The sequence below is a fragment of the Tamandua tetradactyla genome, chromosome 6, assembly GCF_023851605.1.
Source record: "Tamandua tetradactyla isolate mTamTet1 chromosome 6, mTamTet1.pri, whole genome shotgun sequence".
Lineage (NCBI taxonomy): Eukaryota > Metazoa > Chordata > Mammalia > Pilosa > Myrmecophagidae > Tamandua > Tamandua tetradactyla.
The window spans coordinates 37,114,977-37,135,588 of record NC_135332.1 but is presented as its reverse complement, the minus strand read 5'-3'; the positions used below and the strand labels follow the sequence as shown (position 1 = coordinate 37,135,588).

The window sequence follows — 20,612 nt, the reverse complement described above, 5'->3', positions numbered from 1 at the left end:
TCTGTACATGAAAGCTTGTAGCAGCATTATGCAAAACAGTCAGAAAATGGAAACAGTCCAAATGTGCATCAGCTGAGGAAAGGATAAAAATAATGTGGCATATAGAGACTGTGGAATACTATTTGACAATAGAAAGAAATGAAGTACTAAATCATGCAACATGAATGAATCTTGAAAACATTATGTGAAGTGAAAGAAGCCAGACACAAAAGATCACATATTGTATGATTCCATTTACTTGAAATGTCCAGGATAGGCAAATAGAGAGAGACAGAAAGTAGATTAGTGGCTGCCAGAGACTAGGGGGTTTGAGAGAAATAGGGAGTAACTGCCAAAGGAAGTGAGATTTTGGTGGGAGTGAGAGTAGATGATGAAAGTGTTTAAAATTAACTATGGTGATGGTTTGCAAATATTTGAATACACTAAAAACCATTACATGGTATACTTTAAGTGGTTGAACTGTATGGTATGTAAAATATATCTCAAAATAAGAAAAGTACAGGACTAAAGGTAGAGTCTGAGAAAATTACCCTCCTTGGACACCGCTTGTATTGGGGCTAGTGCTTTACCAGGCCCCACGTTGGCTCTCTCTGTGATTGCTGAATCACAGGGAAGAACAGAAATCCTTCTGACTTTATTAAAAGTAAATTACCATTTGAAATCTCTGGACAAAAGTCTTGCTCAGCAAAAATTTCTCCACAAGATATCTAGATTTCACAAATTCCTTTGGTAGTGTTTCTGTGGGCTATCTAAATTTGAGGGAAACAAGGTCACGTATTTAAGAATATAGGAGTCTACTGATGACTTTTGTTAGCCTACAGTCTACCTCCTTCTCTCTTCCATTAGGTAAGAATAGTCCCATAATTCTGAACTAAAATCAGGCATCCTTTTTTGGTGCTAGTATACTAAAGGAAAATCAATCACTGTTTTCCCCTTGACCACATTCATTCATTTAAAATTCAACAAATAGTCTTTGAAAGCCAGCCATATGCCAGACCCTACTCAAGGCCTTGGGATATAGTGGTGGATTAGACAGACAGAATTCTTTTCATCATGGAGTTTACTTTCTATGGACTGTTAAAAATATATCATTTTGTTCCGTGATAGTAGGTGCTTTGTATAATTGGAATGAATTGTATGTGTTCTGCAACTTGCTTTCTTCATGCTTTGAAAAGCTAGTTAGTTACAGTCTATAACAAGAAACAAAGACACAAATATATAACCTAATGACACTGAATGACAAATGCTATAAAGAAAGATAAGAAAAATAAGGTGAGGTAAGGTGATATTTTAGACAAAGTAATCAAGATGGGTCTTCTGAGAAGTTGAAAATTTTAGCTTTCAAAGTGAATGTGCATGCAGAAATGGGAAGATAATATAAATATGCAGTAGGATAGATTTTCACAGCACAACTAGGTAAAACAAGCACTCAGATAAAAAATTAGAGTATGATCAGCATCCTAAATACTTTGTCCCTCTCCCGGTCACTGACCCCCAGAAACATAACCATCACTTCTATCATTAACTTGCCTTCCATGTATCCACATCTTCTACTAGGTTGTAAATCCCTGGAGTGCAAAAAGTGTGTCTTGTTCATGTTAATCCAATAAGCATCAACCAAAGACTTATTAAGTGCTAGGATACCAAAACCACAAAGAATAAAATACTATTCCTGAATTCAAGAAACTCACAGTCTGGTGTTCAAAACAACTATGTATAAGAGAAAGTAGACTGCCAAAAGAGAAATGGTCAGTTCTACTAGGGAAGGTGGCAGGGAAATAGAAAGAATGGCTTCAGAGAAAAGGTGATGTCTGAACTGAGTTTTGAGAGATATCCATACTTCATATTGGCTAACACGGTATTCTCTGCACAAAGTAGTTAGTTAAAATATATTCGAGAAACTGAACCTTCAACCTTAGCCTCACAAAATGCAGCAGAAGGTTAGTGGTGAGGATGGTAGAGATCAATGACCAAGGACTCCTGATCCTGCCTGGCCATTCCCTTGCAGCCCAGGGGGCCTAATACTGCCCCATGGACTTAGGGTGACCAAGGAACCAAAGACCTTGCTTACTAAACTAAGCAGATGTACATTTCCTGGGACTTCTAGTCTCAATGATAAGTCCGTCTTTCAAGAATTATCCTTTCCTCTTGTACATAGGAACATTTACTTCTAGATATTGAATCTTTGAGTTTTAATCCCATGTCCTTATACTATAAGACAGGCCAAACTAAAAGATGAGTGCGTGCAGCCTGGGGAGAAAGGAGCCTTCTGATGATCTTTTAAAATTTATTTTCAATCGAATTTTATTATAAAACCATGAGAAATAAGTCCTTCAAACTCAATTGTCTTCTCAGTGGTTACCACTGTTTTGTTTGGCATGCATCTTTCAGTTCACATGTTTGGACTGTTAAAAATACATAATTTTGTTCTGTGAGAGCAGGTACTTTATATAATTGGAATGCATTGTATGTGTTCTGTAACTTGCTTTTTTCATGCTTTGATTTAGAGAATTTATAGATCTGCATCATTTACTTTAAATTCTATTTACTATTCCATTTTACGTGTGTTCAAGTCCTGCAATTTTGCTCACCATCGCAAACAGTGCAGCTGCAGGCATTCTTTCCCATAGCTCTTTGTCCACACAGGCTAGTTACTCTCAAGGATAATAATAATAGCAATTGCTGAGTCAAAAAGACATAACATTTCAACTTTTGATAGTGTTGTAGTAGTTTTCTATTGCCATTGCAACAAACTACTACAAACTTAGTGGCTTAAAACAATATAAAGTTATTATTTTAGAGTTCCGTAGGTTAGAACTCTAATATGAGTCTCACTGGGCCAAAATCAAAGTGTGGGTAAGGTCTGCTCTTTTCCGGAGGCTGTGGGAAAGAATCCAATGCTTTGCCTTGTTTTAGCTTTTGGAGGCTGTCTGCATTCCTCAGATCATGGAATATCATGATATCTTCAGAGTCAACAATGAAGGTTGATTCCTCACATCACTTTGACCTGCTTACATCCTTGTATCTTCTGCTGTGACTCTGACTCTTCTGCCTCCCTCTTCCACCTCTTTAAACCTTTAAATCTTCAAGGTTTAAAGACCCTTGAGCTTTTTTTTTTTCTCCGCCGGCCCGCCGCGCGGCGCCCACGCCCCGCAGCAGCCGAGCCGCCCGACCTCCTTCTCCCCTCTCTTTCTCCGCCGGCCCGCCGCGCGGCGCCCACGCCCCGCAGCAGCCGAGCCGCCCGACCTCCTTCTCCCCTCTCTTTCTCCGCCGGCCCGCCGCGCGGCGCCCACGCCCCGCAGCAGCCGAGCCGCCCGACCTCCTTCTCCCCTCTCTTTCTCCGCCGGCCCGCCGCGCGGCGCCCAAGCCCCGCAGCAGCCGAGCCGCCCGACCTCCTTCTCCCCTCTCTTCCCCCTCCTGCTCCGGCTGCTCTCCAACCACCACGGTGCCCTCTTCCCCCGCCTTCACCGTGCTCCTCCGTCACCAGCCTCGACAGCCTTGCCGCCCTCACCTTTCCTCCTCCAGAACAGCTACTGGGGGAGTGGAGATAATACAGAGCAGCTCCCGGAGCCACGACGGAGATCAAAGGGACAGTGGACCCCATCCTGGAACGGCTGACTATCTGGGAGAACCAGCTCCGGTGAGATCACCAAGGGGCACGGGCTTTCCTGGGTGGGACGACAAGCGACCGGAGTCCCTCCCTTCCACCTTCCTGGGCCAGCTGGTAGAATTGGACAGGCGGTCCCCTTAGGCCGCGGCGGCTGGTGCCCCCACCACACGAGGCCCCTCGGAACAACTGAGATAGTTGGGTCGGAAACCCCCAGACTGCGGAGAACAGTGACCGGGGGATCCCTTCCAAACACGTGACTCCCCTGTCGGCTGGGAACAGTGTACTCTCCCGGGCTGCGACAGCTGGCGCCCTCCCGCCACGCTTGGTGCCCCGCGCCGACTGGCTAATTTGGCCGGACGCTCTCCTGTGCTGCGACGGCCGGCGACCCTCCCCACGTTTGGAACCCCGGGCTGGCTGGCATTCTTCCAAGACGCTTAGGTTGCCGAACCTCCCCTACGGCGAGAGTTTTCCAGAGTTGAGGGACCCACAGCAACTTTCGCTGGTGGAACCCACAGACAGGCGTGTGCCACGAGCGCCACCTACTGGGCAGGATAGGAAGAACAGAACCCAGAGATTGTGCAGAAAAATCTTTCAAGCTGTGGGGTCAAACACCCGGGGAAATCTGACTAAATGCCCAGACGCCAGCAGAAGATAACGGATCACGCTCAGAAAATTGAACATATGGCCCAGTCAAACGAAGAAACCAATAGTTCAAATGAGATACAGGAGCTGAAACAACTAATGCTGAATATACGAACAGAAATGGAAAACCTCTTCAAAAATGAAATCGATAAATTGAGGGAGGACATGAAGAAGACATGGGCTGAACATAAAGAAGAAATAGAAAAACTGAAAAAACAAATCACAGAACTTATGGAAGTGAAGGATAAAGTGGAAAAGATGGAAAAAACAATGGATACCTACAATGACAGATTTAAAGAAACAGAAGATAGAATTAGTGATTTGGAGGATGAAACATCTGAATTCCAAAAAGAAACAGAAACTATCCGGAAAAGAATGGAAAAATTTGAACAAGGTATCAGGGAACTCAAGGACAATGTGAACCGTACAAATATACGTGTAGTGGGTGTCCCAGAAGGAGAAGAGAAGGGAAAAGGAGGAGAAAAACTAATGGAAGAAATTATCACTGAAAATTTCCCAACTCTTATGAAAGACCTAAAATTACAGATCCAAGAAGTGCAGCGCACCCCAAAGAGATTAGACACAAATAGGCATTCCCCAAGACACTTACTAGTTAGAATGTCAGAGGTCAAAGAGAAAGAGAGGATCTTGAAGGCAGCGAGAGAAAAACAATCCGTCACATACAAGGGAAACCCAATAAGACTATGTGTAGATTTCTCAGCAGAAACCATGGAAGCTAGAAGACAGTGGGATGATATATTTAAGTTACTAAAAGAGAAAAACTGCCAGCCAAGACTCCTATATCCAGCAAAATTGTCCTTCAAAAATGAGGGAGAAATTAAAACATTCTCAGACAAAAAGTCACTAAGAGAATTTGTGACCAAGAGACCAGCTCTGCAAGAAATACTAAAGGAAGCACTAGAGTCAGATACAAAAAGACAGAAGAGAGAGACATGGAGAAAAGTGTAGAAAGAAGGAAAGTCAGATATGATATATATAATACAAAAGGCAAAATGGTAGAGGAAAATATTATCCAAACAGTAATAACTCTAAATGTCAATGGACTGAATTCCCCAATTAAAAGACATAGACTGGCAGAATGGATTAAAAAACAGGATCCTTCTATATGCTGTCTACAGGAAACACATCTTAGACCCAAAGATAAATATAGGTTGAAAGTGAAAGGTTGGGAAAAGATATTTCATGCAAACAACAACCAGAAAAGAGCAGGAGTGGCTATACTAATATCCAACAAATTAGACTTCAAATGTAAAACAGTTAAAAGAGACAAAGAAGGACACTATATACTATTAAAAGGAACAATTAAGCAAGAAGACATAACAATCATAAATATTTACGCACCGAACCAGAATGCCCCAAAATACGTGAGGAATATACTGCAAACACTGAAGAGGGAAATAGACACATATACCATAATAGTTGGAGACTTCAATTCACCACTCTCATCAATGGACAGAACATCTACACAGAGGATCAATAAAGAAATAGAGAACCTGAATATTACTATAAATGAACTTGACTTAACAGACATTTATAGGACATTACATCCCACAACAGCAGGATACACCTTTTTTTCAAGTGCTCATGGTTCATTCTCAAAGATAGACCATATGCTGGGTCACAAAGCAAGTCTTAACAAATTTAAAAATATTGAAATCATACACAACACTTTCTCGGATCATAAAGGAATGAAGTTGGAAATCAATAATAGGCGGAGGGCCAGAAAATTCATAAATACATGGAGGCTCAACAACACACTCTTAAACAACAAGTGGGTCAAAGAAGAAATTGCAAGAGAAATTAGTAAATACCTAGAGGCAAATGAAAATGAAGATACAACATATCAAAACTTATGGGACGCAGCAAAGGCAGTGCTAAGAGGGAAATTTATTGCCCTAAATGCCTTTATCAGAAAAGAAGAAAAGGCAAAAATGCAGGAATTAACTGTCCACTTGGAAGAACTGGAGAAAGAACAGCAAGCTAACCCCAAAGCAAGCAAAAGGAAAGAAATAACAAAGGTTAGAGCAGAAATAAATGAAATTGAAAACATGAAAACAATAGAGAAAATCAATAAGACCAGAAGTTGGTTCTATGAGAAAATCAACAAGATTGATGGGCCCTTAGCAAGATTGACAAAAAGAAGAAGAGAGAGGATGCAAATAAATAAGATTAGAAATGAAAGAGGAGACATAACTACTGACCTCACAGAAATAAAGGAGGTAATAACAGGATACTATGAACAACTTTACGCTAATAAATACAACAATTTAGAAGAAATGGACAGGTTCCTGGAAAGACATGAACAACCAACTTTGACTCAAGAAGAAATAGACGACCTCAACAAACCAATCACAAGTAAAGAGATTGAATTAGTTATTCAAAAGCTCCCTAAAAAGAAAAGTCCAGGACCAGACGGCTTCACATGTGAATTCTATCAAACATTCCAGAAAGAATTAGTACCTACTCTCCTCAAACTCTTCAACATAATCGAAGTGGAGGGAAAACTACCTAATTCATTCTATGAAGCCAACATCACCCTCATACCAAAACCAGGCAAAGATATTACAAAAAAAGAAAACTACAGACCAATCTCTCTAATGAATACAGATGCAAAAATCCTCAATAAAATTCTAGCAAATCGTATCCAACAACACATTAAAAGAATTATACATCATGACCAAGTAGGATTCATCCCAGGTATGCAAGGATGGTTCAACATAAGAAAATCAATTAATGTAATACAGCATATCAACAAATCAAAGCAGAAAAATCACATGATCATCTCAATTGATGCAGAGAAGGCATTTGACAAGATTCAACATCCTTTCCTGCTGAAAACACTTCAAAAGATAGGAATACAAGGGAACTTCCTTAAAATGATAGAGGGAATATATGAAAAACCCACAGCTAATATCATCCTCAATGGGGAAAAATTGAAAACTTTCCCCCTAAGATCAGGAACAAGACAAGGATGTCCACTATCACCACTATTATTCAACATTGTGTTGGAAGTTCTAGCCAGAGCAATTAGGCAAGAAAAAGAAATAAAAGGCATCAAAATAGGAAAGGAAGAAGTAAAACTATCACTGTTTGCAGACGATATGATACTATATGTAGAAAACCCAGAAAAATCCACAACAAAATTACTAGAGCTAATAAATGAGTACAGCAAAGTAGCAGGCTACAAGATCAACATTCAAAAATCTGTAGCTTTTCTATACACTAGTAATGAGCAAGCTGAGGCGGAAATCAAGAAACGAATCCCATTTACAATCGCAACTAAAAGAATAAAATACCTAGGAATAAATTTAACCAAAGAGACAAAAAACCTATATAAAGAAAACTACAAAAAACTGCTAAAAGAAATCACAGAAGACCTAAATAGATGGAAGGGCATACCGTGTTCATGGATTGGAAGACTAAATATAGTTAAGATGTCAATCCTACCTAAATTGATTTACAGATTCAATGCAATACCAATCAAAATCCCAACAACTTATTTTTCAGAAATAGAAAAACCAATAAGCAAATTTATCTGGAAGGGCAGGGTGCCCCGAATTGCTAAAAACATCTTGAGGAAAAAAAACGAAGCTGGAGGTCTCGCGCTGCCTGACTTTAAGGCACACTATGAAGCCACAGTGGTCAAAACAGCATGGTATTGGCATAAAGATAGATATATCGACCAATGGAATCGAATAGAGTGCTCAGATATAGACCCTCTCATCTATGGACATTTGATCTTTGATAAGGCAGTCAAGCCAACTCACCTGGGACAGAGCAGTCTCTTCAATAAATGGTGCCTAGAGAACTGGATATCCATATGCAAAAGAATGAAAAAAGACCCATCTCTCACACCCTATACAAAAGTTAACTCAAAATGGATCAAAGATCTAAACATTAGGTCTAAGACCATAAAACAGATAGAGGAAAATGTTGGGAGATATCTTATGGATCTTACAACTGGAGGTGGTTTTATGGACCTTAAACCTAAAGCAAGAACACTGAAGAAGGAAATAAATAAATGGGAGCTCCTCAAAATTAAACACTTTTGTGCATCAGAGAACTTCATCAAGAAAGTAGAAAGACAGCCTACACAATGGGAGACAATATTTGGAAACGACATATCAGATAAAGGTCTAGTATCCAGAATTTATAAAGAGATTATTCAACTCAACAACAAAAAGACAGCCAACCCAATTACAAAATGGGAAAAAGACTTAAATAGACACCTACCAGAAGAAGAAATACGGATGGCCAAGAGGCACATGAAGAGATGCTCAATGTCCCTGGCCATTAGAGAAATGCAAATCAAAACCACAAAGAGATATCATCTCACACCCACCAGAATGGCCATTATCAACAAAACAGAAAATGACAAGTGCTGGAGAGGATGCGGAGAAAGAGGCACACTTATCCACTGTTGGTGGGAATGTCAAAGGGTGCAACCACTGTGGAAGGCAGTTTGGCGGTTCCTCAAAAAGCTGAATATAGAATTGCCATACGACCCAGCAATACCATTGCTAGGTATCTACTCAAAGGACTTAAGGGCAAAGACACAAACGGACATTTGCACACCAATGTTTATAGCAGCATTATTTACAATTGCAAAGAGATGGAAACAGCCAAAATCTCCATCAACAGAAGAGTGGCTAAACAAACTGTGGTATATACATACGATGGAATATTATGCAGCTTTAAGACAAGATAAACTTATGAACCATGTAATAACATGGATGGACCTAGAGAATATTATGCTGAGTGAATCCAGCCAAAAACTAAAGGACAAATACTGTATGGTCCCACTGATGTGAACAGACATTCGAGAATAAACTTGAAATATGTCATTGGTAACAGAGTTCAGCAGGAGTTAGAAACAGGGTAAGACAATGGGTAATTGAAGCTGAAGGGATACAGACTGTGCAACAGGACTAGATACAAAAACTCAAAAATGGACAGCACAATAATACCTAATTGTAAAGTAATCATGTTAAAATACTGAATGAAGCTGCATCTGAGCTATAGGTTTTTTTTTGTTTTTGTTTGCTTGTTGGTTTGTTTGTTGTTGTTGTTTTTTACTATTACTACTACTTTAATTTCTTTTCTTTATATTAACATTTTATATCTTTTTCTGTTGTGTTGCTAGTTCCTCTAAACCGATGCAAATGTACTAAGAAACAATGATCATGCATCTATGTGATGATGTTAAGAATTACTGAGTGCATATGTAGAATGGTATGATTTCTAAATGTTGTGTTAATTTCTTTTTTTTTTTTTCCGTTAATAAAAAATAAAAATAAAAAAAAAAATAAAAAAAAAAAAAAAAAGTCCCTTGAGATTGCATTGATCCCATCTGGATAATCCAGGATAATCTCCATATTTTAATAAGGTAAATCGATTTGCGTCTTAATTCATTCTGCAACCTTAATTCCCTTAGCCACATAACCTAAGGTAATCACCAGTTGTGGGGGATTAGGATATGGCCATTTTGGAGAGCCATTATTTTGCCAAGAGCTATTCAAATTGCCTTACAAAATGTGTGCTTTAATCCCACCATGCCATGGCCATGTATGAGAGTATCAATTTCCTTACTCTTTCACCAACACTTGGTGTTACCATGCTTTTAAATTTTTGCCAATCTAATGGGTGAAACATGAATCATGTCCAGCCTATAGTAGGGACTCAAAAATTATTTTAGATTCAAATAAAAGAAATGTTTTAATGTGCACTTCCTCAATATTAGCAAAGTTAGGCATCTTTTCACATGTTACTTGGCCATTTGTACTTCCTCGCCTATGAATTACCTGGCCTTTCACTTCATTTGTCTTTTCAGATGCTGTTTCCTTATTAACATGCAGGAGTTCTAAATGTGGTTATTTTTCAAAAAGCCACAATCCAATATCAGACATAAGAAATAAAGAACTCTTTTTGCAGACTCTTGCCTTATTATATTCTTCTCTGGTCAACTAACAGGTGGGGAATAAAATCGAAAATATAAATATGGAGGAAACAATGGATTTACACATGGGAGATACAGGGTCTCAGGCTTGGTTCTGTTACTCAGCCAGCTGTGTGATCTTATGAAAAATCATTCTCTCTGGGTCTTGGTTTCTCATCTATACAATGAGATTCTTATAGATCATTATTTTTAAGACCTCTTTCTGTTCTGATATTCAGTTGATCTGTAATTAATAATTTCTGTCTGGCTAACTGGATCCTGTTCTGTAAAGGTTCAATGAGTTTCCCACCTGTGTCTCTCACAGGTATGTATTTATCTGACATGATCAAGGGCCCCTTCACCACTATTCAGAGACTTCCTGGCTCTCCTTGTGGGTATGTGACTGTCTCTAATTTATAAAAGTAGTCATAACAACACTTGTCATTACCATTATTTTGGCTGAGATTTATAGAGTCCAGTTTTTATTTGCCAGGCACTGTCTAAAAGATTAGATGTGAGCTGTATCATTTTATCTTCACAACAATCATATGATAAAGTCAACATTAGAGTTCCTATTTTACAGATGAAAATGTTGAGACACAATTAGGTTTTGTAACTTGTCCAAGGTTCCATGGTACATGTCTAGGTATGCAACTGAAGCTTGTGCAGCCTGTATCCACCAATTTGTTTTCTACCCAGTATGTGATGAGCTAAATAGTGCCCTTTCTGTGTTTTTGTCTTACTCTCTTTTAACATCATTAGCAATGCCTCATTAAAGAAGCTGACCTGGGCTCCTTTCCATTGTGAAGAACTCCTATTGTATCCAGTTCTGAGCTGAGGGACCTCATTTTCCTTTACTTTGTGTTAGGCATAGTTTTCATTCACAGTACTTGCCTTAAAATGAAGATTCATTATGCAAAATACCTAAAGATAAGGCTGGATCCATCTCTCTCCCAGCCAGGGAAATGCAAATGAAATAATCCATGACATGTAATTTTCTGCCTCCCAGATTGGCAAAAATGAAAATGATGGGTAATATCCAATGGTGGTAAAGTTATGGGGAAAAGGGCACCATTGGTGGCACTTTGTGAGAGTATCTTTCAAAGTTTAAATTGCATATACAGTTTAACTTAGTTCTTCTTTAGGGAATTTATCCTATAGGAATGCTCAGGCATATGCATAAAGCATATATATATGTATATATACATGAAGTTTATATACACACACATACACATATGTGTGTTTCATCTGACATGTTTCTAATCATAAGAAATGGAGAGCAATCTAAACTCCAGCCATGGCAGAAAAGTGAAATAAACTATGGTAATCTATAGAATGGAATATGATGCAATAGTTTAAAAAATTATGTATATCTGTACATATTGGCATGGAAAGTTCTCCAAGGCATATATATTTTGCCTTTATATATTATATTCTCCAAGGCGTATATATTTTGTGAAAGAGCTAGTTGAGGATCAAGATATATAGTGTGCTTCTATTTACAAGTGTAAAATAATCCATCATTATATATGTTTATTTTTATTTAAAATCTCTGTGTGCATGATGATGTACATTTTCAGAGAAGAGTTATCTTTGGGATACACACCAGTTAATGGTGGTTATTTCTGGAAAGAGAACGGAATGGATTTGGCTTCACTACATGGGTTGAAAAGAGAATTTCACTTTTTACTCTACACACATCTGTTCTGCTTGGCTATTTAACAATCATGTATTACTTTAGTAGCTAACAACTAAAATGAGAGAAAAAAACCAGAAGCTGGTGAATAGTGATTTTAATGGCAGCAAGACTTGCTCTTCATATTCATGACTCATATAAACAGTAAGTCAGATTAAAGTTGCAATCACAGTTAAACTTCTCTGCATTCCCATTTTGGAGAGAGGTCATTCCTTGTGAGTCAGCTCCCTCAGGAACGATATTGCAATGATTTTTTAGCTCATGAACAAGTTCTAGAATTATAAAACGCATAACTTCACCTGGCTTGGTAAAAATGACCTCCTGTTGTAATAAAAGACACTAGTCTGACTTGTAGCGATGGCCCTAAAATACCTATATATTATCACTAAGATTCATAACAAATTAATTTATGAAGCAAAGATTTCAACCGTGGTTAGCTACTTGACTGGGGGCATAGGTTCTCTCTCAGATTCACATTTTATCTTTGGTTCCATGTGCTCTGCTGCTGAAGCAACAATTACTCTGCCCATACTGATCTCAAGTGCACTTCTGATTTAATGGGATAAACTCAATGAGTTCTGCACCCCTGCTTTGCTGTGTTTTAAGCCTAACCGGCTTTCTATCACCACACCCAAAGCAGAGCCCAAAGGTTGGTCTCCATTTGTTAGTGGTCGCTGATTCTTCATTTCTTCTTGATCTATTTTTGTTTGCTTGTCTTTTATTTTTAATCCCATATAAGTTTGTATCATGGTATTTGTTCTTAATAATCCATCTTTTCTACATTTCTTTTTTTTTATTTTTTTGCCATTTATGAGAGGTTTGATCTTGAATATTTACTTGTATTACTTTTAGGTATATCATGCATGGCCTCAGCAAAACTTAATATGATCATATTTCAAAGAGAGAAAGTTCCAGACATCAAGGAAGAACCGGGAGGCTGTAAGCAGTGACTCGTGGCATTCAGGCGGGTCTGATGGATGAATGTGAGACATGCAGGTGGGCAACTCATTGATTCATTATAGATCAGGGTCCAGTTAATGAGCAGGAAAGTGATTAACTAGCCCTCACTGGGAGTGCGTGTATGTGGGGGATGGGCAACAAGTCAGGAGGGCAGAGATCTGGATTCCCTCCAGGTCAGAGCAAGGAAGAAAATGGATTCCCATTCAGGTTCAAGAGGCCAGCGGCCAGGCTGCCAGGGAGCAGGAAGGGTGGGCCCAGACGAACGAGACCCCCACTAAGGGCTAATCCCAGATCTCAAAGGAAAAAGGCAGACTTACCACCAGCAGCTCGGAGTCAGTGCCCCCAAGGCCTCTATGCTGCTCCTGGAGGCTCCAGCTTGTGGCAACCCAGCTCTGTTTAGAAACTCTTCACCATGGTTCCCGAGCAGGAACTGGGAGCCTGCGCTTTCTCTGCAAATACTGCTGCGGCAGGGGCAGGCTGGGGTGAGGCACTCGGGCTCTGTGTGTGCGAGTGGCATACCTTCTGCTAGGAGTGTCCTGGCAGGAGGGGAGAAACAGGACTTTTTAGGTGGGGATTTGTTTCCCCTTTTCTTTCCTATGGAATGTGCTGGGGCCAATACTTTGATGCCTGAAAAATGATATAAAGGAAAGAGTCCAGAGCAAGTCTGAATAGACACAGATTTTAGTATTGGTCTTCATTCATTCATTCTTCAACAAATATTTATTGAGTTCTTACTATTGTACCAAGCTCTAGGCCCTGGGACAATAAAGTGTGCATCAAAGAGAAAGTCATGATTAAATTTGCAACCCTGCAGGGGAGACATTTAGTAAAGTAATTCCACAAGTAAATATATAACAACAAATTGATAAATGTGACAAAGGAAGGATCTCAGGGCTATAAATAGTTATCATAGTGGGGGCAGGGGTATACTATAAAAAATCACAAAGCTTCCCTGCAAGTGAGGAAATTAATAAGAATTAACTATATGAATGGAAAAGGGGGAGCATTCTAGACAGAGGAATAACATATGCAATCAGCCTGGGTTAGGAGAGGCTCCAGTGTTTACAGCTTAAAAGTAGGAAGAAAACCAGCTTACTCTGAGCTAAGCAGAGGTCAGAACAAATAAGACCTTAAACCACATTAAATATTTTGGTTTTTAATTTGAAGAGCAATTTGATACATACCAATAGCTCTTTCCAAGACCCCTGGGAGAGTCACTTCATCTCTCTCAACCTCTGCTTCCCTCATTCTTCCAAAACATGTATCCAGCCATGATTTACTGCAGTCCTACGAGGTACCAGCAAGACTATTCTTTCATTTGGGTGGGTGGGGAGTGACACAGAAGAAGGGTGGAAAGAGCAAGGAATCTGGGAGTCAGACAGCCATGGGTTCAAACCCTCTATCTGCCACTTATTGATTGTGTGTAACCACGGACAAGATACACAACTTCTCTGGGTCTCTCCTTTGTTTAAAACAGGGGAGGAATAACAAACTACCCCTTAAGGAATAAACAAGATGCTGAGTGTGCAGCCTTTAATCTTAATAGATGCTATTTCCTCTTAATTTTTATTAATAAATTTTCTTTGCACCATTTATGGTTTCCAACACATTTTCCATGTGGCTTTTCTCATGTAATGTAAGAATCTCATGGGGCAGGATGAACAGAGGCATAAGGAGAACATCATAAACTGCTCCTGTTCACGCACTTCATGATATATGTCATTTTCAGGACTTTCTGAAGGCAAGGCTATGAACGCCCCTCATGTTCTACCCAAGTAGGCTTGACTCCTACCCCCAGGAAAACTGTCAGTATAATTAGTGAGATGAAGGAGGCACAAGTGAAATAACACTTACACAAATACAACTATAAGGTGGTTACATGTGAAGTCGTGGATAAACGAATTACAAGCACAAGTCTTAGAGTCAGAAGATCCCATCGTGAGGTCTTTCATTGGTCTGGCCCCCTTGTTCTTCAAGCAGGTAAGATGTTATCAACCCATTGCCAGTAATGGAACTTGGAAAAGGGCAGTTCACATGGTTTGTCAGAGGTTACCCTCCTCTTAAGCAGTCCATCCTAATGACACAGCTCCCTCGAGCTACAAACATTCAGGTAAGAGCTGGGGCTATAATAGAGAGTGAGAAAACATTCAAGTTTTAACTCCATCTCTTTGTCTAGAGTTTAAGCAAATCCCTTAACCTCTCTGAGCTCCATTTTCCTTACCTCTAAAACAGGGATAAAATATCCATGTCCTAAGATAATTGTGAGTTCAGATGATGTAAAAGTGCTCTAGAAAATGTAAAATGTAAGTTATAACTGTTCATATTTTCTTTTCAATGAAAACTCAGCCAGGCATTTTTCTTTTATAACAGGAAATTTCAATTGGTCAACAATATTGCTATAAGAACATTCCTTGCCAAGAAGTACTCCAAACTGACCCATCTCTACCAGTCTTTAGATAAAGGAAAACCCAAGCAATTGAGGTGAAAATTATGTATTCTACAAAATGGTGGAGCCATTTAACTCATAATTCTTCATTCTTCCTCAGAGTTGCCTGCCCTGCATTTGTATTCTAAATAATAAATCTTCTAGTAATGAGTCCTTCTTATTAGCTGGGCACATGTTTGAACACTTTACATGCATTTTTTGATTTAATCCTCTCAACAACCCTGGATGGTTGTATTAGGACTATTCATAAATATTCCAAGTCTCCCCCTTCCTGATTTATAATAGGATTACACTCCCCACCTCTTTGAAGTTAGGTATGGTCACGTGACTAGCTTTAGTCAATTACACATAGAGGGAGTAGGTATGCTATTTTCATGTAGAAGAATTTAATTGCCTGAGTCCAGCCTTTCTGTTTTTTCCTATAATGATTATGGAAGTGTGTATCTAGATCCGTGATTTTTAACCCAGGGTGACTTTTCCTCCAGGACACATCTGGAAGCATCTGGAGACATTTTTGATTACTACATTGGGGGAGGAGCTGCTACTGTTATGTAGTGGGTAGAGGCCAGGAATGCAACTAAATATCTTACAGTGCATAGGACAGTTCCCCAACAAAAAAGGATTATCCAGTCCCAAATGTCAATAGTGCCAACATGGAGAAACTCTGGGCTATATAGAGGTTCCATCAGCCTATGTCCCTGAGTAATCTGAGAGGAGCAGACCCTCTGTTGGCCTTCTTCAGACATGAGCTCAAGTGAAACACCAGCTTTGTAATGAGCCACTGATAAATGCAAGCTGTTTGTTACCCCAGCATAAGCTCATCCATCCTGACTGATACACTGATAGACACAAGTAGTAGTCCCATGTTATAATAAGGAATCTGAGGCTCAGAGATGCCAGGCAAGTTGTCCAAGCTCATACAGCTAAAGAGCTGGGACTTTTAACTCAGATTGTCTGGACTTCAAATCCTATAAATTAACCAATCTATTAATGATTAACCAGATGTTAGTCATTAAGGCTCCTAATAGACCCCAAGAGAATGGCCCTAACCAAGAGTCACTGAACCACTCCCAAGGAAAGAAGGTGGCCTCAAAATTGCCCCTATTTTCTGACAATTGTTTGTTGAGGGAATGCCAAAAGATGTTGAGAAACAGGTTTAGCTTATAAAGCAAGATACCATCTCAGAATTTTAATCTTTTTCTTTTGTCCCCTTACTTCCTTGTACATACATGAACTTTTTCCCTTGTCCTATTTCTAGAACCTTGGAGTCATCCCCATTCCTGCTAGGACAGTTAGTATTGGGAGTCCTTGCATGTCGTGCATGGATTGTGGCCTGTATTTTCTGTGTTATACTGGTTATGATTCTGACCTCTCCATGTCACAGTTTCCTCATTTGTAAATTGGGTATAGTAGTAATAATTCCATTCTCATAAGGTTGTCAGGGATTTAATGGTCTGGTATTGACAGTGGCAGGCCCATATTAAGCATGATATAGCATTTATTAAATAAATAAGTTTTGATGAAGGAATGGATGGGAAAAGAGGAGTTCACATTCATTTTCTGATTTTCAAGGTAGATATTGAAGTCCACATTAGAAACTGTTTTAAAACCCCCATGCTTTTTTCACTAAAACTGGATTTCTGGAGAGAGAAGAAAAGGACTATAGCAATCAAAAGAAGTAGCCCTGAACATAACATAGGACAAAAGAATGATGGATTGGGAAGAAACAGAGGAAAGTTCAGACTTCAATACCCACCTGCCCCCTTCCAGAGCTAAATGCAGGTCATATGGGGTGGGATGGGGTAAGTAGTGTATATGGGATATGATTTAGGGAAGAATGGGGGTGTTGTAGTTTGCTAGCTGCCGGAATGCTATGTATCAGAAACAGAATGGCTTTTAAAGGGGGAATTTATTAAGTTGAAAGTTTATATATTCTAAGGCTATGTAAATGTCCAAATTAAAGCAAGGTTATAGGAATGTTCCACCTAGGGCATCCAGGGAAATATACCTTGGTTCAAGAAGGCTGATGACGTTCAGGTTTCTCTCTCACTGAAAAGGCACATGGCGAACGTGGTGACATCTGCTAGCTTTCTCTCCAAGCTTCTTGTTTCTTGAAGTTCCCCCAGGGGCATTTTCCTTCTTCATCTCCAAAGGTCTCTGGCTGCACAGGCTCTTGTGGATCTGCTGCTCTTCCCAAAATGATTCCCTCTTAGAGGATCCAGTAAGCAATTCCACCGTGGAGGGTGGAGACACATCTCCATGGAAACCATTTAATCAAAAGTTACCACCCACAATTGGGTGGGTCACATCTCTGTAGATGTTCAAAAAACTCCCATCCAGCAATATTGAATGAGGACTGAAGGACAAGGCTTTTCTGGGGTTCATAAATTCAAACCAGCACAGGGGATAGGGATGGGACAGAAGCAAGCCTGAGGACAGGGGGTGAGAAGGACATTCAACATCAGTAAGTTATATTGCATTGTTCATTAGCCAGTCATGGAAGGATGCCTGGAAGCTGAGACCTGTCTAGAGCCTGCTGCCCACAGCAGGGCACAGGGCACTTTGCCCAACCTGGGCAGGTACCGTTAACAGCTGCTGGCATGTCCCTTCTGGGTCACTCAGAAGGAATCATGCCCCAGGTTTCCTCCGACTTCTCTGAACTTCATGTAGACACAACCATCCAGGATAAACATCCTAAAACAGAGGGTTCTTCCCTTGACACCCAGCTGGGCGTATATAGTGGTCTGAAGGGAAACGTCTTTAACATCAGCTCCAGGGTAGTACCAGTGCTGAAACAAAACTTCATTTTTTGCCTGAACTGAACCACTGCAAAGAGGGACTACTAGCTCGGAAAAAACACTTGATGACATATTCTCTTAATTATTTTTTATTTCTTCTCTGTGGATCCGAAAGTTATAGTTAGAGTTATGGTAGCTACTTCTTCATAAAGAACACATTACTCCATACCACATTACACGCTTCTTGAATTCAGAGAGCATATCACACTCTCATCTCCTACCACCCAGATCTCAATACAGGCACGCTCAGTGAATAGTGTTGAATAAATGACCTTGATGAGGTTAGCTAGTCTTTCTTTCACTAATTAACTTAAAAATTTTTACTGACCACCTTCTGTGCATCAGACACTATGTCTGCTCTGATAATAGGAGCATAAATAAGAATAATTTAAGCAATTTACGGAGACTTAAATAAGAAGGGAAAATCGCTAGCTGCAATCCTAACTGGAAACCCTTAATTTATTGAGCTTTAAGAGTTAGGTCATGCTCCTTTGGGAATAGAAACTGGGCTCTTCTGGATGGAATAGATGACATATATGGAGAACATTCATAATAGCCTAGGGGAAATTTGGGAAAGGAGCGTGAATAGGGGAGATGAAAGAGGATCCAGAGATGAACAAAGACGAGTACAGCATGACTTCCCTATGACTCTCAATCTCTGAAGCTCATGAAATTTGGGGAGTGTGTGTAAGAAAAGAAAAGTTTATGTCCAAATTATCCTGGAACAAAACTGACGGCATGAAGATAAAGGAATCCTCAGGAAAACTAGAGGTTTCAGGAATTAGCACAAACATTGAATTAAGACTTGGCTTTTCCCAAAGCATTGACACAATGTGACAACTTGAGACAATATGACCTAGAGACCAGTTAAGGCTGGAGAAGCAATCATTTCCATCTAAGACAATTCAGTATCGTAAGTGTGTAATAAAATGCTATGGGACATGGTTGCAGTTGATCTACTTGAGGATGGGTGGGTAGGAATAGAGAAAGCTATTCAAAGAAGATACAGCTTGGGCCAGGTCTTAGAGAGAGAGCAGGAATTACCAAGGGGGGGGGGGAGGACTAGGGGGGTGGTGTGAGCATTCCAGAAGGATAATGTGGGCTCAGTGGAAAGACATGTTTGGGTAAAGCTTATTAGTTACCCTGGTGTGAGTAGCTCATGGGTGTGATATGAAATAACACTAATTTTGGGGTCTGATAAGGAATTGTGACAGTAGTTTAGAAGTTTTCCAACAAGTATCGTTTAAAAGCAGAGAAAACAGAGCCTCTGCCAAGGCTTCTGAGGTGAGAAAGCTGTGGATATGTGTGCAAGCAATGAATAATTGCTCTAAGTTCACTCAGAGTCCCTTACTTGACTTGCCTTTGCAAAATTCGTTGTTGTGATAGTTTAAAAACCAATGGAAGTGTAAAAAGAGTGTGACTTAGTAATTTTCCATTTCTCAGAAACATAGATAGAACTATTTTCATGAGATCCGAAAGCACCAAGCTAGAAGGGGAAGAATCCTCAAACTCCATTTATTTCCTAAGACCTTGGATATTCTTGAGTTCTTGCTGGGGCTTTGGGTAAAACTCAGGGTTCATCACACAAGCCTGGCTGCAGAGCTTTGCTGCCCCAGCTTGGTCAGGTCCCAGGTTTCAGGGTCATTTCAGCAGCTGAGTCACCCTCTGCCAAGGCTTCTGAGATGAGAAGAAACCAACCTCTACCAAATTTGGAAATGGTATCCTTGATCCATGCCACAAAAGGAAAGGAAGATGTTGCCCCTGGATTTTACTTTGGTTATTTTCTATGGAGCAGGGTCTGCAGCGCATACAAACTCAAAGCTTCCCATGATGCTCTGCAGGAATAGCCCAAGAGCAAAAAGTATTTCAACTTTTGAAATCTCTCAACTTCATGTCTCCCTAGTGGGTTCCTGGGAAAATGTCCACTGCTTCAGTCACCGAATTAGGTTCCAAAGAATAATCATTATTGTGCTAAAATCTAACCAGTGTTTATATTTCACTTTATACATCCCTAGTGATCTCTTCGGGATTTTGTTTTACTCCTCACCAAAGTCCACAGAAAGGAGTTGGGTATGATTAGATGACCTTCAAGATGAGATTTTTGAGGAAGAACAAATATTATCATTCCTGGGTGAGAAGAGGAAACTGAGGCACAGAAAAATGAAATAATTTGCCAAGGACTCAGGATTAAATTATGACAATTCTGGGACAAGAAATTGGGAGCTAAGATTCAAACCACCTACCCAAGTTGATAGAAGAAAACAGACCCACTGATTAATTTGGTCATCATGTAGCAATCAAAGTAATCCTCAAGGCCTGGAGTTTGAGAACCAGGTGAGGCCTGCAGAGCCAGATTCTATGGCTGTCATTTTATAGGTGAAGGCATCTGAGGTCTAACAATTACCTTTGTACACACATCATATAAATTGCATTTCACCTTACACAGTGCTTTTAATCTAGCTTTTAAATTAATTATCCTCCTGACACCTCTGAGAAAAGGCAGA

At 39.8% G+C, this 20,612-nt stretch overlaps 1 protein-coding gene across 3 annotated transcripts in view; it reads right to left on the bottom strand.

The window, feature by feature from the left end:
- The window catches only part of ANKFN1 (ankyrin repeat and fibronectin type III domain containing 1), a 436,237-nt gene that overhangs the window by 366,828 nt on the left and 48,797 nt on the right, over window positions 1–20,612 (bottom strand). The window contains exon 1 of one of the 3 annotated variants that reach the window (XM_077164848.1): window positions 13,182–13,279. The exons of 1 other annotated variant lie outside the window; for it this stretch is intronic. The gene's annotated coding sequence lies outside the window, so the exon portion shown is untranslated. Of the gene's footprint in view, window positions 1–13,181; window positions 13,280–20,612 lie in introns of those variants that run through there. One more of the 3 variants, XM_077164851.1, reaches the window with a different exon arrangement.